At 37.8% G+C, this 18,808-nt stretch overlaps 1 protein-coding gene and 1 non-coding gene across 7 annotated transcripts in view; both read right to left on the bottom strand.

Moving 5' to 3' along the window:
- The window catches only part of RNGTT (RNA guanylyltransferase and 5'-phosphatase), a 355,704-nt gene that overhangs the window by 280,723 nt on the left and 56,173 nt on the right, over positions 1 to 18,808 (bottom strand). The gene's annotated exons all lie outside the window — the stretch shown is intronic.
- LOC111763212 (small nucleolar RNA SNORA65) lies at positions 9,404 to 9,533 on the bottom strand. Its single transcript, XR_002796126.2, has one exon. It is a non-coding gene; the product is annotated as a small nucleolar RNA SNORA65 (small nucleolar RNA).

Raw genomic sequence — 18,808 nt, forward strand, 5'->3', positions numbered from 1 at the left:
GTTTCCCAAAATATTTTTTTTTACTAGCCGAAGTACCTGGTTGGAATATATACCATTAAAAACTTCTGTCCAATATTAGAAAATCTCTTTAAAGCTTGCTATATTCTCATGTCATTTCTACTACAGCAATGGATATTTTTTCAGAATAACTGTCTTAGTGAAAGATTTAGTGAATTGTATTAATGAAATAAAATTACCATCAAACATGCAAAAACTAAAGTTCCTCAAAAACTATAAATAATATATGTGATAAAAAAGAAAAAAGTATGGTTACAGAAGTTTCTTTCTCAAAATCTGTAATTGGCGCACATATATCAAAACACTGTTATTCATATGCCACAGACAAGTCAAATTACTTTCCTACCCTGTTACCCACCTTACTTCCCCTGCCCGCTGGCCATTAGTAACCTTTTTGCACCATAGCCTTTTTAGCAGCAGCTTATGCTGCTGCCTCCCCTCACCCCTCCTCCTAGCCATTGTTATCTTCCCTCTCCAGCCGCTGCTGTTCTTCCCGCCAGTCCCATCCACATTGCCAACATGTAATCTGCCTCCCTCCATAGCCACTGCTTACCTCATAGCCATCCACTTTTACCCACCTATCCACCACCACCCCGTAGCTAGCCCGCCCCAGCACTAACCCCTCCCTCACCCAGCCCTATATAACCAAGTGCACTTCCTCAATAAAGTAGACCTGCACACAGCCCTCGTCTCTGTGGCGTTCTTCCACCGCGCTGCGCGTCCCCACCACACCTTCAGCCGCCTGCTGCCGGCTCAAAGGGCCCCCGGCCCCCCAGCAGCTCTCCCTGAGCCAACCGAACCCCGCCGCCTGCGGCGGGCCACCCAACAGCACTACCCTATAGACCCAAATTTCACAGAAAATTTGCATTTCCAACACCAATTTTTTTTATTATACTCTTTTCCTTCCAGCATCAACAACTGAGAGCAAAAAACCCCACATGGGATGAAGAAGTCTTCATATCATTCCTTCACTGTTTGAGACTCCAACTTAACAATATCTAAATTTCCTGAAGCAGACGAAAATACTGTTGGGGACTTTAATACAGTTAAATCATTTTTACAATATACTTCCAAAATGATACTACAAGATCATCTACAAATATAATTCAGATGCAATGCATAAGAACATGTCAACACTGTAATACTATGCTTTTGATACCGCTGTTTACACAGTCCCACTAATCTTTACCAAGTCTTAATAACCCAAAACTAATATTTTGGGATGTATTAGATGTATAATATACTGAGTAGAATTTACTTGAATCCTACTACTTCACTAAGACAACCTGAATTAAAGTTGATCCTCTGCTGCCATCTAGCGAAGTCATAAAATGCAAAAGTAAACCAAAAGTAGCTGGAAAAAAATTCTGTGATAAATCTGTTTAATAAATCATAAGAACATGCTCCTTAAAATATCACTGTAGAAAATTCTAAATAATAAATATACTGGAGTTTTTTACTTAAAAATAAAACATACTGTGTTTGCTGTGTGTGTGTGTGTGTGTGTATTCCAACAAATGAAGCATAAAGAATACAGCAACAATCAATTATAATAAATTATAAAATGGATAGTCATATGAAGAAATATATATCTAGAAAGATGTTATCACAGCACTGTTTGCAAAAGCAAAAATATCAAAATAATCTAAACTTAAAACCACATAGGATTTGTCAAATTACAGGGCATTCATACTATGGAATAATTATCCAATATGACTCTTCCTCCTCCCAAGGCACCATCAAAAATGATAGCAAAGTTGTTTTTGTTTTCCAGTATAAAGCCATCTGGTGGTTTTAAAAAATATGTCCACAAATTCTTTAACACTTTTACCTTCAATAGATAGAGCTTAATTCCTCTCCAAAAGAGTAGAGGCTGGATTTAGTATCTTGCTTCCAACAAAAAGAATACAGCAGATGTGATAGTATGTCACTTCTGAGATTGATTAGATTGGATTATATAGATGGGGTTAGATTAGATTATAACAAGACTACTACTTCTATCTTGGGTACAATCTCCTTGGATCACTTGCTCTGGGGGAAGCAGGTTGCCATATGCTGGGGACATTCATGCAGCCTATGGATAGGTCTATATGGATAGGTCTATATGGAAAGGAATAGAGGTCGCATGCCATCAGTCAGGAAGGAACTGAGGTCTGCCATCAACTGCATAAGTGATACTCAAAGTGGCGCTTTAAGATGATTGCAGCTTTGGCCAACAACTTGACTGCATCCATGAAAGAGAAACGAAGCCATCCAACTAAACTGCTCCCAGAAACTGGGTGAGATAATAAATGCTTGTTGCTTTAAGTTGCTAAATGTTGGGATAATTTGTTAATCAGCAATGAATAACTAATAGCACACACAATCATAAAGATCATGGAGGAAAGGTCATCAGAAGAATTATTTCAACAAATTTCTGGTTGACAAGAATTGGATGGCAAAGTGCTAACTGATGAAGCATTCACAGGGTAACAACCTGCACAAACAGAGCTGAAATGTTTTGCAGAACCCCAGAGAAGATCCTGACCCAGTAAAATCAACTATGAAGAATGATTAGAGGGAAGCGGACTTGGCTCAATGGATAGGGCCTACCACATGGGAGGTCCACGGCTTAAACCCTGGGTCTCCTTGAACCATGTGGAGCTGGCCCATACGCAGTGCTGATGCATGCAAGGCATGCCCTGCCACACAGGAGTGTCCCTCGCATAGGGGAGCCCCACGTGCAAGGAGTGCGCCCCATAAGAAGAGCCGCCCAGCGTGAAAGAAAGTGCAGCATGCCCAAGAATGGCACCGCACACATGGAGAGCTGACACAACAAAATGACTCAACAAAAAAAAAAAAAGAAACACAGCTTCTCGGTGCCACTGATAAGGATAGAGGCAGTCACAGAACACACAGCGAAAAGACACAGAGAGCAGACACCTGGGGGCGGTGGGAAGAAGAGAGAAATAAGTTTTTAAAATAGTAAATCTTTAAAAAAAAAAAAAAAAAAAAAAGATTAGAGTGACATACAGACCGAAAAAGAGGGATAGGTGATTTTTAACTCCTATAAAACAACCTGTATACCTTACACACAAGACATGCATGTTACCTAACCCCCAGGCAAAAGAATAAATTACGAAGTTCTTCTCTAAAGAAACTGAACCAAATCCTAGGGGGAATGGTAAAGCCATGGTACCCCAAACCAAAGCCCTCTCTTTGTGCTTGGATTTAAGGGTTCTCCAGCCCACCTGCTTCTCCTAGAGCAAAGGCTAAGAGCTGACAAACCAAGCCCACATTCACAGAACTCCCAAGCAGTTTTTGTCTCATTTTTACATGCAAACAACTAACAGAACAGCATATATTTGAGGGAAACCAGAAACTTGAAAAAGAAAAATAATCAAAGAGAAAACAACTTTAAATAACACCCTCTAATTACCATGTTCATAGAGATTAAAGAAGCTATTCAACCATAAATCAAGCGCAAGTTAATATGAAAAGGTACAAGCAGAGAACAAGAATGTACACAGTCCTAAAAATTAAAAGTATTATTACTGGAATAAGCAATTCAACAGAAAAATAGGAAAGATCAGAAAACTGAAGAAGAGACAAGAAGGGATCTAGTTCTCAAGTTCAAACATAGTTCTAGAAAGGAAAAATAGTAAAAACAGAGGAAGCAAAGTATCAAAGATAAAATTTTTCCAAATCAAGTACACAGGTTTTTTGATTCAGAAATACCAACTGCCCAGCACAATGAGTGAAACAAAACCCATAACTAGACATCTACTGGGAAATTTTAGACTTAATAGTGAGACAATTCTAAAAATTTCAAATGGCAGAAGCATGATCAGATCACCTATAAGAAACTATTAATAGAATCTGATAAAGTCAGACCTTTTATCAATAGCAGAGGTTACAAGTAGATAATGGAGTAAGGCTTTTAATATTCTAAAGGAAAATAATTTTCTATCTATGGGAAGCAGATTTGACTCAACGAATAGGGCATCCGCCTACCACATGGGAGGTGGACACAGAAGAACACACAGTGAATGGACACAGAGAGCAGACAACTGGGTGGGGGGGTGGGGAAGGGATGAGAAATAAATCTTTTTTTTTTTTTTTTAAAGATTTATTTATTTATTATTTAATTTCCCCCCCTCCCCTGGTTGTCTGTTCTTGGTGTCTATTTGCTGCGTCTTGTTTCTTTGTCCGCTTCTGTTGTCGTCAGCGGCACGGGAAGTGTGGGCGGCGCCATTCCTGGGCAGGCTGCACTTTCTTTTCACGCTGGGCGGCTTTCCTCACGGGCGCACTCCTTGCGCGTGGGGCTCCCCCACGCGGAGGACACCCTTGCGTGGCACGGCACTCCTTGCGCGCATCAGCGCTGCGCATGGCCAGCTCCACACGGGTCAAGGAGGCCCGGGGTTTGAACCGCGGACCTCCCATATGGTAGACGGATGCCCTAACCACTGGGCCAAAGTCCGTTTCCCAGAAATAAATCTTTTTAAAAAATTTTTTTCTATCTAAAATTTTATACACAGCCAAATACTAAATATAGGGGCAGAGCAATGGTATTTTCATACATCCATGTAGGCATATGGGCTATTTTCTATACATGCTGTGATGGTTAGGCTAATGTGTCAACTTGACCGGGTAACCCTGCCCAGTTGTTTGGTCAAGCAAACACTGGGCTAATACAAGGCATTTCATGAACTTTAAGCATCAGTGAGTTGATGGCATAGATGGCTGATCATATTTACAATCAACTAAGGAGACTGCCATCAGCAATGAGTGACATCTCATCCAATCAATTGGAGGCCTTAAAAGGAGAGGTGATTTCAGCATTCAGAGAGCGAATTCCCATCTCTACTTCAGACGGCCTACATCTCCTAGTGAATTCATCAAGGACTTTCATCAGAGCCCCTGACTTGCAGCCTGGATTTCGGACTTGTACTTCTCAGACTTGTGCTTCCCCATGGTCACATAAGATAATTTTATAAAATTTCATACTATTTACAGACATCTCCTATCAGTTCTGTTTCCCTAGAGCAAGGGTTCTTAGCAAGGGGTCCATGAGCTTGAATTAAAATTCAAAATAACATTATTCTTGTGGGGATGTGTTGGTGCGAGTGTGATATATTTATTAAATAATACACAGTATAGTGTGGACTTAGTAATGGGTCCGTGGTTTTCACCTGACTGGCAGAGGAGTCCATGGAACAAAAAAGGTTAAGAACCCCTGCCCTAGAGAACCCAACACACATTTTCTTAGGAAATGATTTAAGGAAATATCCCTGCAAAGTGAAGGAATAAACTGAAAAAGAAAAGAAAGGGAAGGGAGAAGAAAGGAAAACATGGAATTGAGAAAACTACATCCAACCAAGATAACAGTGTAAAGTCCTGGGAAGAAAGCTTTCTAGAGACTGGTAAACAATAGAATGGCTGTCGTGTAGCAGAAGTGAACCTCCTACAGCAGCAGCCACAGCATCAATATCTCCTTCAACAGATCAATAGCAACTGTTAAGCAGGCTCCAATCTGAGATGATAGCAGCTCTTGATCTCAAGTCAACCTTTTTTTTTTCCTTTTGCTCCTTTCTTCCAATGCTTTTGTAACTAATTCTATATATTAAATCTCTGTAAGTTTGAAATATTCGAGTCATTTATCTTTTCATACCATAAAAAAAAGGCAATCTAATTCTTTCCACTAATATATGGAGTTCCACTGAAAAGTTTTTTAAAAAAACCTATTATACTGTTTTATACTAAAGACAATGTAAATGGAATTGCCAACGTTAAAGTTAAGGCTCACATAACTTGGGACGTAGATGGAAAAGAAAGAACTCTATCGTCCTCATTTTACAAGATGTAGAGTCAATAAATATTACAAAGGGATAATTAGAACAAGAAAGGGAGGACACACTATACAGGAGTGATCAATGAAGAACTAAGAACAATAGTATAATTATGTTGGTAGCTTAAGAGGAAGGAAAGGTGGGCACAGAGATTTTGGTGAGCTACATCCTCAATGACCACAGCAGGCTATCACTTGAAGTTGATTCATAAACAACAATATAAACATATTATTTAAAATGTAGAGATAACCACAGAATAAGTAAAAAACAGAAATTGTTAAAAGTGGTTGCCTCTAAGAAGCCAATCTGATGAAGAGGATGAAGGGATAGGAAAAAGTTCTATTAGGTTGGTGCAAAAGTAATTGCAGCTTTACATTGTTGAAATTTGCTTGATATTGGCATACATTCTTAAATTTGGTTATGTTATAAATCATTTTAATGTGCATTTCTCACTTTATGTGTTTTTGCTAATGACTTATTACTTGCTCTTTATTTTACATTTATTTCGACTATGGAAATAGTGTTAGACAAAAAGCAAATTCAAGCAATTTTCTTATTTGAGTTCAAACTGGGTCTAAAAGCAGCAGAGACAACGCGCAACATCAACAATGCATTTAGCCCAGGAACTGCTAATGAACATACAGTACAGGTGCAGTTCAAGAAGTTTTGCAAAGGAGATGAGAGCCTTGAAGATAAGCATAGTGGCCAGCCATCGGAAGTTGCCAACAACCAATTGAGAGCAATCACCAAAGCTGATCCTCTTAAACTACATGAGAAGTTGCCAAAAAAACTCAATGTTAACCATTCTACAGTTGTTCAGCATTTGAAGCAAATTGGAAAGGTGAGAAAGCTCGATAAGTGAGTGCCTCAGGAGCTGATTGAAAATCCAAAAAATTGTTGTTTTGAAGTGTTGTCTTCTCTTATTCTACACAACAACGAACCATTTCTTGATCAGATTGTGATATGTGGACGAAAACTGGATTTTTTTATAACAGCCAGCGATAGACCAGCTCAGTGGTTGGATGAAGAAGTTCCAAAGCACTTCCCAAAGCCAAACCTGACCAAAAAAGGTCATGGTCACTGTTTGGTGGTCTGCTGCCAGTCTGATCCCTATAGCTTTCTGAACCCCAGCGAAACTATTATAACTGAGAAGAATGCTCAGCAAATCAATGCACCGAAAACTGCAACACTTGCACAGCCGGCATTAGTCAACAGAAAGGGCCCAATTCTTCTCTATGACAATGCCCAACCACACATCACACAACCAACAATTCAAAAGTTGAAAATTGGACTATGAAGTTTTGTCTCAACCGCCATATTCACCTGACCTCTCACCAATCCACTATCACATCTTCAAGTATCTCAACAACTTTTTGCAGAGAAAATGCTTCCACAACCAACAAGATGCAGAAAATGCTTTCTAAGAGTCCGTCAAATCCTGAAGCATGGATTTTTATACTACAGGAATCAACAAATTTATTTCTGATTGGCAAAAATGCATTGAGGGAAACAGATGCGGCTCAAGCAATAGACGTCCAGCATTCAATACCCAGGGCCTCCTGGTGAAGGCAAGCTGGCCTGTGTGGTGAGCTCACCCACGCAGATTGCTGCCCCATGCAGGAGTGCTGCCCCATGCAGCAGTGCTGCCCTGCGCATGAGTGCCAGCCCATTCAGAGAGCTGACGCAGCAAGACAATGCAACAAAAAGAGACACAGAGGAGAGACAATAAGAGATGCAACAGACCAGGGAGCTGAGGTGGCACAAGAGAATGATCGCCTCTCTCCCACTCTGGGAGGTCCCAGGATTGGTTCCTCGAGCCGCCTAATGAGAATATAAGCAGACACAGAAGAACACACAGCAAATGGACACAGAGAGCAGACAATGGAGGGAGGGGAGAGAGATAAATCTTTTTTTTAAAAAATGTGTTGATTGTAATGGTTCCTATTTTGATTAAGAAAGATGTGTTTGGGAAGTGAACGTGGCCCAATGGATAGGGTGTCCACCTACCACATAGGAGGTCTGCGGTTCAAACCCCGGGCCTCCTTGACCCGTGTGGAGCTAGCCCATGCACAGTGCTGATGCACACAAGGAGTGCTGTGTCATGCAGGGGTGTCCCCACATAGGGAAGTCCCACGCGCAAGGGGTGCGCCCCGTAAGGAGAGCCACCCAGAGCGAAAAAAGCTCCCAGAAGCAGCGCTGCACACACGGAGAGCTGACACAACAAGATGACGCAACAAAAAGAAACACAGATTCCCAGTGCCGTTGATAAGGACAGAAGCAGTCACAGAAGAACACACAGTGAATGGGGGGGAGAGGAAGGGGAGAGAATTAAATAAAAAATAAATATTTTAAAAAATAAAATAAAATAAAGGTGTGTTTGAGACTATTTATAATTATTTAAAATACAAGGTCCGAAACCGCAATCCCTTTTGCACCAACCTAATAGTATTCTCTATTATAAGATTTCCAGCATTTTATTTTTTAACCATAAGCAAGTATAATTTTAAGAAACAATTTTGCAATTAATAATCTAATAGAAAAATATTTAATGAAAGGAAAACTATTTAGGATGCATTATTAAATGAAAATGGCAGCCTATTAAACTACAAGTCATATATACTAGACAGTTTATGTAGAAAACGTAGTCCATCTAATGGAAGCTCCATTTTACTAGAGTACACTGTAATCTCCAGCACAAAGAACATTACTTGACACATAACAAACACGCACAAAAAATTATGGAATGAGTACATTTTGCTTTTCATTTTTGTCCTTCGCTTATCTTTGTGTTCAAAATTTTCTACCATGAATACAGATTACTTTTATGATGAGAAAAAAATGTTTTTAAAAAGACTACCACTTTTTTTCATTATCACAAGGCCAGAATAACAAGACAAAAAACAAAAAGATTTTTACTGAAATGCATATCAAGTCCAAGTTAGAAAAAGTCACACAACTAATAATGGGAAAGGGTTAGTAAAGCATAGACATATATTCATTGATCCTGACTTTATTAAGCTTTCAAAATAATGGAATACTGCAGTTACTATTTATAGTACAAATTGGGTAATCAGTTCCAATGCTGGTCAACAAATCTTATTAATCAACCAGTTCTGCAGGTAAGACGCCTGTCTTGGTTATTTTAATTAGTTACTTTTAGAAAAGTAGTTTTCATAATGAGAATATATAGTGCCTTTAACAGATTTCTAAGTGTAAATTAAATAATATTTGCATTTACACTATTTACCATGAATGTTACAGGGTATGTTTTTTTAGAACGTCATAATCACACTTTAAACATGTAAAATACAGCATTCTTTTAAGTGGTCTTCCATTAGAGAGTAATGTCACATACACTGCTGAGATTCATTTTGATCTGGAATAAAATTTAAAAGCCACTTAAAATAGATTGGCAATTCTATATATCAAAGAGGCTATATCAAAGAGGCAGAAAGATGTGAAAAACATATTGATTTTTAGAAAACAATCAGTCTTAATGAGAAAAAAAGATCAAAAGAAATATCCTCAAGGTTTAGCTTTTTTTTTTTTTCCTCCCAGGCTGTTCCCACGCTTTCAGCACAGAGTTAACCACATGAAGAACAACGCCGTTTCCTAACCTGGGGTTTAATATCAGTTCACCACTGGATTGCACCAGCCCACAGAGAACTGGTCAGGTGCAGTGGCAGGTGGTTAAAAGGTTTTGTTTTATTTTGCATTTGTCCTTGACATTGCTGATTACTTTCAGTTTTCTTTTGTGTGAGCTGTGCATTCTAGAAAAATCAACTATAATCATTCTTTCAATTATTCATTGATTCACAAAGAGAAGCGTTTTTTTCTTTTTTACTCTTCATAGTACTTGCCATTTTTACAATCATACCTGGTGGATTAATAAGCGTGTGATAAATAACCAGTTCCTAAGGTACCATGGAATTGTAAAAAAAAGAAAAAACTGTAAAAATATAGTTAACATCTCATCCAATAGACAGTCTATAGCAGAGATGGGGGTAGAGGATGACTGTTCTTCACACAGCTGCAGTAGCACTAATTCAATACTAAATATCAGATGAGCATCCATGTCCTTCTATTACACTATCAAATATAAAAACATACTGATGAACACTTAATATTATACTCCTAAAACCAAAATTAATATTCCTATTATATGGAATATCAAGTAATACTACTTAATGGTACTTTGGTCTCCTCTCCATATTTATTCTGCTTTGTACTATGTATAGTTTTATCACATCTCTTACATCTTAAAGCTTCTTGAGGCAGGAATTCTATTTTGTTTCCCTACAATATTTTGTACTGTCTTTGAGTGTCCAAAGCTTATAGTAGCTTAACAGTTACCTGTTAAAGCAATAAATATTATTTCTGCAAAGACTGGATTCTCCCATTAAGTGAAAGACTATGATGCAATTCCAATTACCATCACAAAAAGACATAAAATAAAATTGACAGTTTTTCTATAGTTTATTTATTTATGATAGACAATATGTACAATAATTCTTTCATATGAAGGACGAGGAAGGGAGAGAGGAACGCAGGCAAATGGAGGTATTATTTATGGAGCAACCAAACATCAAACTCTTAACCTTGACTATCCCAAGGGGTGAGATCACAGGGAGGACCTTTAATTTCTCTATATGTTTTATAAGAAAGACATTATCAGAAAAAATATATAATTTTAAGACAAAAAAGTTCACCTATCATAATAAAATAGTGAAAATAATCAAAGAAATAGTGACAAAGAATATGGAGACATCTACCTGGCAATACGAAAAAAAAATACTTAAATACATTTGCAGTACAATCTGGTGGTAAAGATCCTGGAATCTAGAGCTAGACATTTGTAATCAAATTCCAGTCCTGTTACATGCCTACATGTGTGGTCTTGGAAAAGTTTCCTATCTTTATGTGCCTCACTGTCCTCATCTACAAAATGGAGATAATGGTAATTCCTGTCCCATAGAATTGTTATGATAGTTAAACGAGCTACTCTGTGTAAAGTGCTCAGAACAATACTTAGTACACTGTGAGAAAATAGCTTGAATTTGAATGTGGGAATCTGGCTTGAAGTTGAAACGTTTCCATAATGCAGATAAAAAGTGTGGGTTAGGAACACTGGCCTTGACTAGACGGAACACTGTCTGGTCAGCATGAAAACTGTTTGCATGTGGAGACGTTTGAACTTTGTTACGGCCTGCTCCCTAGCATTGCAGGGGCTACAGCTTTAATAACAAGCAGCCTTGAAAGTAAACATAGATAACTACTGCTTTGTAATTTCTAATAAATACGATGTGGAAACTGGGGTCAAGGCTCTCAATTCCAGAAGCTGTTGAGTCCCCTGGTCCCATCTTTATTTTCTCTCTTGTGTCTTTCTTTCTGTCCTTTTATTTCTTCAGTTCTGCATCACCTTCTCTTCGTGGAAACCTATTGCTGAGCTGGTCTCAACAACTGGCACCCAAAAAGGAACTCAAGGGGAAGAAGAAACGCTTCAAGCGAAACTAAAGGTGTTGTCACGGCACAGAGCCCTGAGTGGTTTAGTAGGCCTTCCAAGTCCTCAGTGAGTAAGGACACTCTCAGGTACTTTAGCAGGGTTACCATGGGAAATGGAGACAGTTCACCAATGTGTCTGCCTCCTAAAACAACTTCTCAAGGCAAGAGGAGCCAAGGCCAGTGAGTCTCAAATTTTAGAACTCTTACAGATTACAGAAAAATAATGCTCATAGTTCCCAGCAATGGGAAGTTTAGAATTGGGAGGTTAGGAAAGAGTAGAAAAGGGAGTTTAAAAATTACATGTACAGGGAAACGGACTTGGCCCAGTGGTTAGGGCGTCCGTCTACCACATGGAAGGTCCGCGTTTCAAACCCCAGGCCTCCTTGACCCATGTGGAGCTGGCCCATGCGCAGTGCTGATGCACGCAAGGAGTGCTGTGCCACGCAGGGGTGTCCCCCGCGTAGGGGAGCCCCACGTGCAAGGAGCGTGCCCCATAAGGAGAGCCGCCCAGCGCGAAAGAAAGTGCAGCCTGCCCACGAATGGTGCCGCACACACAAAGAGCTGAAACAACAAGATGACGCAACAGAAAGAAACACAGATTCCTGTGCTGCTGACAACAACAGAAGTGGACAAAGAAATCGCAGCAAATAGATACAGAGAACAGACAACGGGGGGTGTGGAGGGGGCGCAGAATTAAATAAATGTTTTTTTTAAAAAAAATTACATGTACAGGTGTTTTGCTCCCTCTTACTATTTGGCCCACTTGGACTATTATTAAATCTGTTTTGATACTAAATCTAAAGTTGTTTTGCCTTCAGCTCCTTCATTAATTGACTTTAGAAAGTCACTTTCCCCTCCGCTGACACCTCCTCCTCCTCCCATACCCAAAGATTCTCAGCCAAAGTTGTCAGCTTTATAATTGGGCATCTTGAAGGCCAGAACAGAGGGAAATCATGATGAGCCACTTATGCAAGGCCAGGTTAAGTCACAAATACAATGTCCGGTGCAGGCAAAAGTGCTAAATAAGACCCTTGTTAGTAAAATCATGCTTATAAAAAACTCTCTGTTAAAGTGTTGACTAAAATAAAAAAAATATTCTGGCAGCATCTGTGCAAACCCCCTGCTGCCTACATGATAATGTGGCTGTGGGCTAGTGAGGGCTAATAGAATTAAGCTGCTGGAAGAGAAGGAAATATTGCAACACTGGTGTTCTGTTTTATTTCCATACTGATTCTGATTGGGCCTATTTAGCCAAATTAATAAAATTAGTACAAAATTTTTATCAACGTGTTAAAAGGAATTTTTGGTTTTGAATCAATAGCTTACTCCTGAACTTCAAGTCTTGGATAGTCTTAAAGAGAAGTAACCCAAAAAGTGTGTGTTAACTGTCTGTCTAAACTGCTAAATAAGAGCTTAACTGCATTTATGTTGCTCAAGTTATTCTAACTGGTTGCTGATTACTAATAAAAGTGTTTCCAAGATCAAGCTTGCATGTTACAGGCAACGTGGATTCTAGAAGAAATCTTAAAAGCAGTAAAATCTAAGATATGAAATGATGGAGACTTAAAAACAGCTATACCAGAAAAGTAAGAATTATGAGTCTAATTACAAGTTTTATGTTTTTGTTGGTGTGTTGTAATTGTTTTGTGTTTGTCTGTTTGCTCAATGTTAGTGTATATTTTGGTACCTCTGGATGGTAATATAAATTAATAAATAAAAATTTCTAAAAGAGCTCTATTCAGATGGCCAAAAATTAAATAAGCGCTTATATTAATACATAAGTTTAAATGTTAATAAGATCTCTACAATTATAAAAAATTTAAGTCTTGATTAACAAAATTACTGTTAAGTGTCTTCATAAAAAATAGTTCTTGCCTAAATTTAAATAATAGTTTGTTTTTCTTCAGAGGATAAAATGAAGTATGTAAAACTTAACTGAATATTTAAAAAGGCAAAAAGTTTGTAGGCGTGATGATTGAAATTTAATAAGTTTTTTCAATAAAAGTCTTTGTCCTAAAATAAGATGGCTGGTTTTCATAAAATCAGAATGAACATATGCAGGACAGGACTTGAATGCATATGGCAAGTTGTAGAAGGTATTATGGTAACATTAAGTAAGGGAATGTAGTCTGTGAAGGTGAAATTTGTCTTAAAATAATATAATTATAATCTATATGGTTATAAATAATTATAAGAAGTTTATGGAAGCATTGTTTGAATTAAAAGTGTTTACATGGCTAATTCCAAAAAGTTATTATTAAACAGAAAGTGAATTGATAATAATAACAAAAAGTAATTTTATAACAGGAAAGCCTGTTGGGAGCCAGCTTCCCCTGCCAACTTGTTTCTAAAGACTGTTTCTAGTATTACATGCTACTAGGTATTTAAAATAAAGTTATTTTTGCAAATAACCAAACTAAATCATTATTTTTAAAAGTTTGTTTAGTGTTAATGTTAATTGTATGTTGTAAGAAGTTTACTTGGAGACAGTTTCCAAAATCATTTTGGTAACTTATATATGTAGGATGTATAGAATGTGTTTTTATTATTAAAGAAACAGAAAATAATTTTGTCCTAAGATAAAATGATTGGTTATTAAGAAAGAGTAAAACGTGGGACAAAACATGAATGAATACTGAAAGTGCAGAAGGTTTGTAGAAAAGCAATTTCTATGGTTAATGTTTAGTAAGATTCGATGAGTCTATAAAGTTTTAAAAGTTTTAGTATCAAATAGTACTTATGCAAAGTTAAAATTTTGTTCTTTCTCAAAGTTTCTCAAGTTATTAGTCTGTTTTAGTAAAAGTTTATAAAGAGTTTTTCTCCTGAATAATCAGTATACAAAGAAAGTCTGTTGTATCAAAATAGCTTGTTGTACTTTAACCTTATCGTTTCCTTGTTTTTTAAGACGAAGCAAGTCTCATCACTTTTAAAGGAATATAATGTTCAAATCTGCTTTCTCAAAATCAGATCCTGAAAAGTATCTTTTTATTTAAAACTACTGCAAAACATTTGGTCTTTTACCTTGAAAAAATTAATGCAATAAAATAGTTAAGTTCCTTTAATATGTTATAAGTTAAATGCAAAGTGTTTAAAAGTGTTATAAAATTAAAAATATTATTTAACCCTGTTAATTAAAGTTGTATGAATGAAAAGTTCATAAGAATAATTAAAGAGTATATAAATTCCTGGAAATTTACCAATGTTTCAGCATAATATTAGACAGAAGTACAATACTGTTAATCATGGTTGTAATTATTTAATAGTATGTGTCACAGAAACAACCTCTAACCATAAATTAAAGTAACACCATTTGTAGTATGCAGCAGTCCCAAATATTGCTAGTTTGTTGCAAGAAATTAATATCCAACCATGTTACTATCACTTTGTTTTAAAACTTGCTACGACTTTCTTTAGTATCTTCTTAGACAAGTCAAGGCAGCCTGCATTCTCCTACCTGTGGAAAACCCAACAATGGACTTCTGCAGTGCCTCCCCAAGGCTGTGTTCATAGCCCAACCATCTGCCCTGGCCCAGTGGCAAAGAGTCTGGCTACGTAGAAGACTCTGTGGCTGCAACCCTACTGATGACATTACATTAACCAGTAATCCTGTTTTCAGAATTAAAAGAAACATCAGAGACAATAGTATCTTACCTTAAGAGCCTAAAATAGGCAAACAATTGGGACAGGCTACAAGGTCCCTGCTGCCCTATCAAATTCTTAAACGTTGTTTTAGTTGGGTAAGATGAAACTATAACCTCTAATTGGTTATAGTTTTTGATATATTGGTTATAATAATATATTGGTTATAGTAATTGATAAAGTACAATGTTTTCTCATGTTAATGTAGTTTGTAATATTGTTGGAATACTAAAATCTTTCATCCCTCACTTAGCTCAAATATTAAAACCATCGTATGTGTTAAATGGGAAAGGTCCTTCATAGGAGTAGGAAGACCTCCAGCAGGCTGCTTTAAAAAAAAAATTTTTTTTAAAGGGAGAAGGTGGACAATGACTTAGCCTGTGAATCGGATGCCAGCCCCAATATTGGCTTTAGGTGGGGTTTGTGGCAAAGGCAGCATTCTAAACAAGTACCCCCTGGGTTTTAGTCATAATTCTGGAAAGGGGCCAAAAGGACATTACAAAAAAGTAATTGTGTGCAACATAGGAAGCCCTGCTAAAAGTGAAAGGCTTAACCCAATAGCACCTGGTCACTCTGAAAGCTGCCATCTCTATCTAGGGGTGGATTGCAAATACTTACAACAAGACAGAAACAATGGACTGTTGTGACTCACCCTCTGAGGGAGGGATCTGTGGAAGAACATCTGGGATGCCTGACAGCAGTGAAAGGACTGTCTATCATATCCCTGCCCACTCCTCTAACATCTCTCTTAGGACTGTTGAGGCAGTGAACATCCAGAGCCATACCATTGAGACCTGAGAAGCAGCAGAGTGGCTCCACCAGAAAGGCAAACATCTTGAGCACCAAACCTTGTGGTGCCTAGCCCAGCAGTTTCGGCTGCCTGTTACTTGCCAACAGCTCATGGACTTCACCCATGAGTGTCCTTCACGCTCATTCCAATGACTGTGATATTGGTACCCTCCTGCTCTTGGGAGGGATGAGGTATGCTTTCACTGCTACAGACACTGCATTGGGACTCTTATAACAAGACAGCTACTATTTTCTGACTAGAAAATGAATCCTCACAACAATGAACTAAGTTTAAATTCACCAGTGGGTTGTAGTCCCAGGTCCAGTAAAGATGCTAACAGCAAGACCAACAAAGGCATTGAAATTATGAGTTAAAGTTCCAGGTGCCACATAGCCCAAAATGGGGGAGTAATAATAACTTCTAACTGCCTATGCCTCAAACTATACGAAATGGGGAAAACCAAGGTCATTTTTGATTGAGTACTGGCCTATATCACCTTGCTGGTTGGGAATCTTAAGCCCATGAAAAATGAAAATCTATTCATTAAGTGTCTGCTAGTTGGAAGTCATATATTTTATTGTTGCATAATATACTGCAGTTATAGATTATGTATAAAATGCAGTTTTGTGCTTGGAAGAATTGCAAACTGTAAATATGTGCTAACACCTACAATGTAATGGGAATGTATGTGGTTTTTGTGTGACATCCTATGTATATAATAGCAGTGATATTCCTTAGAAATCAGTGAAATGTCATTTGCGTGGTCAAAAAAAAAACAATTTAAGCTTAGATATTTCTCAATTACAAGCCCAAATAACAAGCATTCAACATGCTCATTTGCAATTGCTTCCTGCCTCACAAACTATGGCAGGAATTGCAGGTGGATTAAGATCCCTGAACCCTACGACATGGATTAAGAGATGGGGAGAGGGTCTTCTAGGAGGTATATTAATTATCTGTTCCTGTCTGTTTTGTATGTATTTAGTCCTCAGATGTATGCTACAAACCCTCCGGGATATGAAGCAGCAAGAAATCTCCAAATCTGCCTTCGCTGCTTTGCAAAAACAAAAAAGGGGGAGATGTGGGAAAATAGCTTGAATTTTAATGTAGGAGTCTGGCTTGAAGTTGAAACGTTTCCATAATGCAAATAAGAACTGTGGGCTTTGGAACACCCGCCTTGACTAGATGGAAAGCTGTCTAGTCAGCACGAAAACTGTTTGCATGTGGAGATGTTTGAACTTTGTTATGGCCCGCTCCCTAGCATTGCCAGTGCTACAGCTTTAATAACAAGCAGCCTTGAAAGTAAACATAGATAACTACTGCTTTGTAATTTCTAATAAATACGATGTGGAAACTAAGGTCGAGGCTCTCAGTTCCAGAAGCTGTTGAGTCCCCTGGTCCCATCTTTATTTTCTCTCTTGTGTCTTTCTTTCTGTCCTTTTATTTCTTCAGTTCTGCGTCCCCTTCCATTCGTGCAAACCCATTGCTGAGCTGGTCTCAGCAGTATACAATAAGTGTTCAAAAAATGTTGCCTGTTTTAATTGTTCATATAGCCAAAATACATAGTAAACTTGTGCAACCACATTGAATTTTTTAAAATCCTAATTAAAGCAATAACAAAATTTCATTTGCCAGTTGTCAACTTGGCTACATTATTACTTGCACTAAATGAAATTACCCAAAGTTGCCAAGGAGCTGGGGAAATGGATACTCTTGGGCAATGGTTTTAGGAATGTATCACTACAACCTTAAAAGAAAACAATTTGGCAAGGTATAGTAAGGATTTTAAATTTTTCCATTATCTTTGTTTGAGTAATACTATGTCTTGCATACCTGCACATATATATTAGCAGACTATCACAGTTATTTAATTAAAAAAAAAAAAAAACTGTAACAGTCTAATGCCTCACTAACAGAAAGTAGTTACACTTTTATCTTGGCAGCAATTGAGTCATATTCTTAAAATATGTTCTAATGGAAAACACTTATGCTAAGATGCAAAGAATTCCAAAAAAAAATCATATTATACAATTTAATTCTAATTACCTATTAAGTTTAACAACTACGGGAAGCGGACTTGGCCCAGTGGTTAGGGCATCCGTCTACCACATGGGAGGTCCCCGGTTCAAACCCGGGCCTCCTTGACCCGTGTGGAGCTGGCCCATGTGTAGTGCTGATGCACGCAAGGAGTGCCGTGCCACACAGGGGTGTCCCTGCGTGGGGGAGCTCCAAGCGCAAGGAGTGCACCCCGTAAGGAGAGTCGCCCAGCAGGGGGAAAAAAAAAAGTTCAGCCTGCCCAGGAATGGCACTGCACACAAGGAGAGCTGACACAAAATGATGCAATAAAAAGAAATACAGATTCCCATGCCACTGACAACAACAGAAGCGGACAAAGAAGAACACACAGCAAATAGACACAGAGAGCAGACAATGGAGGGGCGGGGGGGGAGAAATAAATAAAAATAAATCTTTAAAAGAAAAACAAACTAGTACAAGCTCTGGCATATGATAGATTTTTAACAAATATTTATTAATATCTTTAATCTATTATCATTTCTTATATATTTGGGAATTGCTCTAATAATTTGGGTAGCCTAGTTCTATTTCGAAAAAGGTTTAGAAATATTTTTTTAAAATTGATTTTTGTGATCTTTCAAACTTTCAGATGTTTGCAACCCTAGAACACAGGCAACTGCAGATCCTAACTTGGGGAGGCACCTATGTTCACAACAGATATTTTACCTCTATCTCTTTAGCTTCTAAGAGTTTCCTAACCATATTTGGTAATAAAGAATTTGGTTGCTTTTTATTTTTAAATACCATTTCAGAGACATTTCCCTATTAATTTGTAGTAACTCTCATACTTGGGGTTTAGTTAAAGAAACTACTATTTAAAGGAGCTCTTTATCCTTAAGTATAAAAGTATAATGGTATGACTAGCTGACATCTGTTTTAGAAATCTGGTTTTAAAATATTATATTGTCTTGGCCTGTAACTACTCTTCTTCTTGTACAATAATTACACCACCCTA

The sequence above is a fragment of the Dasypus novemcinctus genome, chromosome 11 (genome assembly GCF_030445035.2).
Source record: "Dasypus novemcinctus isolate mDasNov1 chromosome 11, mDasNov1.1.hap2, whole genome shotgun sequence".
Lineage (NCBI taxonomy): Eukaryota > Metazoa > Chordata > Mammalia > Cingulata > Dasypodidae > Dasypus > Dasypus novemcinctus.